This window comes from Puma concolor, chromosome A3 (assembly GCF_028749965.1).
Source record: "Puma concolor isolate L17-30 chromosome A3, mPumCon1.1.hap2, whole genome shotgun sequence".
NCBI classification, from domain to species: domain Eukaryota; kingdom Metazoa; phylum Chordata; class Mammalia; order Carnivora; family Felidae; genus Puma; species Puma concolor.
Window position 1 is genome coordinate 73,186,470 of NC_141669.1, and position 6,000 is coordinate 73,192,469.

Sequence of the window (6,000 nt, forward strand, 5' to 3'; positions counted from 1 at the left end):
TTCGAGCCCCATGTCAGCTCTGTGCTGACAGCTCAGAGCCTGGAGCCTGCTTCACATTCTGTGTCTCCCTCTCTCCCTGCCCCTCCCCAGCTCGTGCTTTGTCTCTCTCGCTCTCAAAAATAAATAAACATTAAAAAAAAAAAAGTAGGGATATTTATCTTTCATTTCCTTCATGTTTGTGTGTATGTGTGTTTATGCCTGCATGTGTTAAGATTTTGTGTAGTGTATTGTTTTCTTGTATGATTATTCTTTACCCTGTACTTAAATGATGGTCAACTTAATAAAAAAAATTAAAGCTAATAAAATCCAAATAAGGTATCCATGAATAAAGAATGAAATGCCATAGAACGTAAAGACAGAATTTTACAAACTCAATAGATTAGAAGACAAAGGTGAGGAAATATTTCTGAAATTAGAACAAAAAGACGAAGAGATGGAAAATAGGAGAGAAAAGAGAAAATAGTGAACCAATCCAGAGTATCTAACATCAGATTTACACAAGTTCCAAAATTCAACCCCAGGAAGTTTAGAGAAAGAAAATGATCAAAGACATACTTAAGTCTCCAGATTAAAAGAATTTAATAAATATCCCAAGCAATAAACAAACAAACAAACAAAAAAGACACAAACCGTTCTCATGAAATTTCCGAACACTGGGGTTTAGGGAAGATTCTAAAGCTTTCAAGAAGGAAAACAAAAACAAAAACAAAACAGGTAAAAATAGTATCTGATTTCTCAAAAGCAGCAGAAGTTAGGACATAATATAGCAATGTCTACAAAATTCTAAGGGAAAACAATCACTAGCCAAGAACTCTATGCCAGCCAAACTATGCATCAAGTGGGGAGGTCAGATAAAGGCATTTCCAGACAATATGTTATCTTTAAAAAACAATGTATTCTTTCTTAGAAAAATTCAGGAAGATGTGTTGCCGCCAAACAACTGAGAAAACCAGGAAATAAAAAGACATGGGATCTAGGAGCAGGGATTCCAGCAGAGAAAGGAGGCAAAAAGAATCCCAGGATAGCACCTGAGATGGCAAACTGGCCAGCAAAGAGAGAGAGCAGCCAGTCCACTCAGGGCAGTTAGATGGAAGGCTCCAGGGGAGACAGCTCCCAGAGGAAAAAGGAGCATCCGATGATTTTGTGTGTTTAAATGGAACAAAAAGAGTTTTACAGCTCAGTGGAATATATGGAAGTGAGTTACTGATACATAGCAAACCAAGCAAATAAAAAGCAAGTCAATTAACAATGCCAAGAAAAAAGAAGCAAAGAGAAGACATGAAATTTGAGAACACTACATGACTCAGCTGTGAGCGATATTGACAAAAGTCATGATGAACAAAAGTAGTGGGATAGCTATATTGAGAACAGAAGAAGAGACATTAGGGAGGTGGGTAAAAAGAGTAATTTAGGACAGTAAAATCCTCTCTTTTAAATTGCAGGTATTTAGTTAAATGTCAACAAGGAAAAGAGCCAAAAGTTGAAAGTGGTTCCCTATAAGAGGCAGAATAAGGTTGAACAGGCATGAAGCAAGGGGACTACTGCTTTAGCTTAAGCTAAATTAATAAAAACTAAAACTGAAGTAAAACTTCAGGGAAGCCACTAAAACTGAAATGGCTTATCACATTAGGACATTTGTTGTTTACCTAAAAGTAACTTGCATAAGAAAATGGTCCCAGGAACCATCTGGAAGCTCAGGGATATCACTGAGTGCTCATTTCTTTCCAACCTATACCTCCACCATCCTCAGTGTGTTGTTTTTCATCTTTGTTTACTCAGGGTTACAAGATGGCTGCCACAAGCTCTAAACATCTAGTTTTCACAGACAGGACATGGAGAATGGAACAGCCAATGACAGAAAGAGAGAGAGAGAGAGAGAGTGAGTGAGTTGTCCTCATGCAACTCTCTCCTCTCATTAGTGTATCAGTTGGGATTAACTTGGTAATGAAAAACAGAAACTCAAAACAAGAGTGGCTAGAACAAGGCAGAACATTGTTTCACCTAAGAGTCTAAAGGTAGGTGGTCCAGGGCTGCTTTGGAGGTTCTGTTCAGTATCTCCTCAGAGTACAAAGCTCCTTCTCTCTTGTTGCTACTCTAGATACAGCCTCCATTCCCAAGATCACCTCATGGTTCCAGCTGTTACTCCAGTTCCATCCATCACATCAACATTCCAACCAGCAGGAAGGAGTAAGTATGAATAAAAGTTTGTCACAGGAGACTTTTCCTTTAGGGAGATTTCCTGAAAGCTGCCACAAAACACTTCTGCTATAGCCTTTTGGCCAGAATTTAGTCACAAAGCCATAAGAGAGGCTGGAGAATGTAGTGTTTATTCCTGACAGTCACATGCATGGCAAAAAAAAAAAAAAAAAAAAAAAAAATTAGAGGTTCTAAAAAGGGAAGAACAAATGGACAATACCTGGCTGTCTCCACCACAATTAGAAATGGAAAATCTTGGGGCACCTGGGTGGCTCAGTTGTTTGAGCTCAACTATGGCTCAGGTCATGATCTTGTGGGTTTGAGCCCCACGTCAGCCTCTGTGCTGACAGCTCAAAGCCTGGAGCCTGCGTCTGTGTCTCCCTCTCTGTCTGCCCCTCCCCTGCTCACACTCTGTCTCTGTCTCTCAAAAATAACAAATAAAAGGTTTAAAAAAAAAAAAAAGTAAGAATGAAATGGAAAATCTTTCCTGGGAGATCTGCAGCAAAGTCCTCCTTACATGTCATTGGCCAGAACTGGGTCACATGGCCACCCTAAGCCAAGAGAGTCCTGGTAAAGGGAAGGTCTGGATTTTTATCCTCAATCATAGGAAGTGAACAAAGGAGAAAAGGGTTGAGAATGACTGTGAATAGCCAATCAACAGAGTCTGACTCAAAAATTTTGTAGTAGAATTTGACCTTAAAAGCTATATACATGTATAACTTTTTTCTAATGTATATGAATAATAAGTTCATGTTTCTATGAGAAAATTATAGTAAAACTTGTCAGGAACAGCTGCTACACTTCCCTCCATCTTCTTAGTGAAGAAATACAAAGAAAAAAAGTTATAAGGTCAAAATACATACACATAAATAATAGCAAAGCCTACTCAAATGGTCTCTGTAGTTCATGCTTTTCCAGATTGATTTTGTCATTCATTCAACAAACAATTGATGAACACCTGCTATGAACAAAGGACCATGGACGTGACTGAGTCCCAGTCCATGCCTTCAAAAGGTCACAGCTTAGAAGGAGAGAGAGGGACGAAGGCCATTTTTTACAATACAACATAATAAACACTGTGATGGGAGAATGCACTAGGGGATCCCTCAGCAACCCAGAGCAGGGCTGTTTCAGTTAGCTGGCAGACAGGAAGTCTTCCCTAAGGAGGTGATTTATAAGATGTGGTTTGAAAGACAGGCAGAAATTTGCCCGGTTATGAAAGAGGCATGGAAAATAATCTAGACCACAGAAGAGTCAGTACAAAGGCATGGATCATATTACAGCTTGGAAAAATAAGCCACATTGTTATCTTGTCTATCACAGATATAAAAGGTTGGCACTCAATAAACATTTGATGGATCAAATCATGATGAGCAGGAACTCTCTTAATCTACCTGAATTTACCCATGTTCTAGATCTGGGGTTGGCAAACAACCACCTTCAGGCTAAATCCCACCCACTGCCCTTTTTTGGTAAATAAAGTTTTATTGGAACATTACCAAACCCATTCATTTACACATTGTCTATGGCTGCTTTTGTGCTACAACGGCAGAGTTGAGTAGTTGGATATAGAAACTATATGGTCTGCAAAGTCAAAAACATTTATTCTGTGGCCCTTTGCAGAAAAAAAAGTATGTTGATCCCTGTTCTAGATTAACTGACACTCTCTATTCCCTTTAAAACATACAGCATTCTGAGCTCAAAGCTAGTAAACAGTAATACACTCTTTCCTTCCACCAATTGAGTTCCATACTTTCCAAGAGTAAATTGTTCCCAAATGTGGTTTGCCATTTATTGTGTTAACGTATTTAACATGTAACATTTGAATGTGACATTTATATGTTTTTCTTAATGTTTATTTATTTTCGAGAGAGAGAAAGAGAGAGAGCAAGCAGGGGAGGGTTGGAGAGAGAGGGAGACACAGAATCTAAAGCAGGCTCCAGGCTCCAAGCTTTCAGCACAGAGCCCAATGTGGGGCTCAAACTCAAGAACTGCGAGATCATGACCTGAACCGAAGCTGGATGCTCAACGGACTGAGTCACACAGGCGCCCCCACATTTATATGTTAATGTAAATATCTAATTCAACAAAATATTGTATATACTGATAAAATATGAGTGTGAAAAAGAAGAGTTACTTCTATAAGAGCTAAATTGGAATGCTTTGAAAAATGCTAAAAACTTACTGAATTAGATATGAGTGATACAATCGCAAAAGATTGGGAAGGAAATGTAAAACTTTAAGATTCTACTTTGTAAGTGAACACAACTTTCACTCCACTTTAAAAAAAAAAAACTAAAATTAGATATCAGAGATGATGCATTGTAGAAAATGGTATGTACAAGAAAGACAACATAGAATTCTGATCAGCAATATGTCCTCAAAGAGGAGTTTTGACCCTACACCAACAATCTGGTGTTCAGCTCTAAGTTAAGGTTAAAATAAAAATAATTACTTCAAGTAAATGAGTGAGTGAGTAAGTAGGTAGATAAATATTAACGTATATTTGCATCTACTTTTTTATATTCCCTAATTTAACTAGCTTTCTACTGTCAGGGAAGGAAAGAACAAAGTAACTTCAAGGTTTGTTTGGGCAAAGACACAAGATTACAACTTCCTAAATATAATGAGGCCAACTCAGCTCTGCTAAGCCCACCCCTCACCCAACCACTGCCTTGTTTGTCCAGCCTATGGGCATCTACTTCAAAGCCCCAGTCCACAGGAAGGTAAGACAGTCAGGACTCAGACCTCACACTCCTAACTCTGGGTCAGGAAGGAAGGATGAGCCCACCCCTACCCTGGTAAGAGCAAAGATTAATTAAAAAGTGAGCCTGAAAATGCCAACTCATTAAATCCCCAAATTGTGACATGTAAGCTCTGACAAGCTATTCTTGGGACAAAAATGAATAAAATTAGACAATCTCCCCCACTTCCCTTATAAATTACACAAATTCAGACAGAGTTCAGAAAACTATTAATTTGATGGTTCTCTTTACTCATCACCTCACAGAACCTGGATCTACCTTCATTATGAGTTTCAAATAAATCTCTGCTTCCTTGGGATCCTAAAAATAATGGTGTTCCTTGTGGTACATTCACTCTTTATAACAGATAACCAATTACATTTAATTAGTTCAAAACAGCTGGTTAGTTATTTCCTTGAAATCCTTGATTAAACTTGGTTTCTTTAAGATGAAGCTATTGGGCTTTTTCCTAACCAATTAGCCCTTTCCCCTCAAAGACCATCCCTTCCAGGAAAAGAAAAGGGCTTACTTGCTCAGAGTGGGTATCCCAGGCATCCCAGGCTCCACAGGAAACTTCCTGAAGGACAGCTGTGCTTTCCAAGGTCACCAGAGGCTCTTCCACCCATGACAGAGCTATGCAGGTGGAAGATACCCCAAAGAGACACACCAAGAATGAGGGGCAAGACAATGACAAAAAAGCCAGGACTCAAATTCCATATACACCTGCTCTCCCACCAAGTCTGTTCCTAAATATAGCTTTCTCCTCCACCCTTCAAAGCCCCTACCCATTTTGTCTACACCACCTCCACCTCCATGGTTTGGGGAGAATCTCAGTTCTCTCCTCTTCTTTAGTATCTTCCCCAACACTAAGATAGACCCACTGACATTCTGCCTTGCCCCATCCCTACATCTACCACCAACAGTATTTGGTATAAAGAGCATGTGTTGTGAACACTGGCTTAAATGCAGTCTGTTTTCTGTTCTGTCTCCTAGTGTTGCTCCAACTTAACCATGTCACATCCATGAGCAAGACCACACTCTATTCTTCCCTTATCCCTTC

General features: G+C 39.2%; 1 long non-coding RNA gene across 1 annotated transcript in view; it reads right to left on the bottom strand.

Moving 5' to 3' along the window:
- Window positions 1-5,588, bottom strand: part of LOC147582530 (uncharacterized) — a 61,483-nt gene extending 55,895 nt beyond the window's left edge. The window contains exon 1 of the long non-coding RNA XR_015248744.1: window positions 5,470-5,588. This is a non-coding gene — a long non-coding RNA (uncharacterized LOC147582530). The remainder of the gene's footprint in view (window positions 1-5,469) is intronic.
- Window positions 5,589-6,000: the final 412 nt, after the last annotated feature.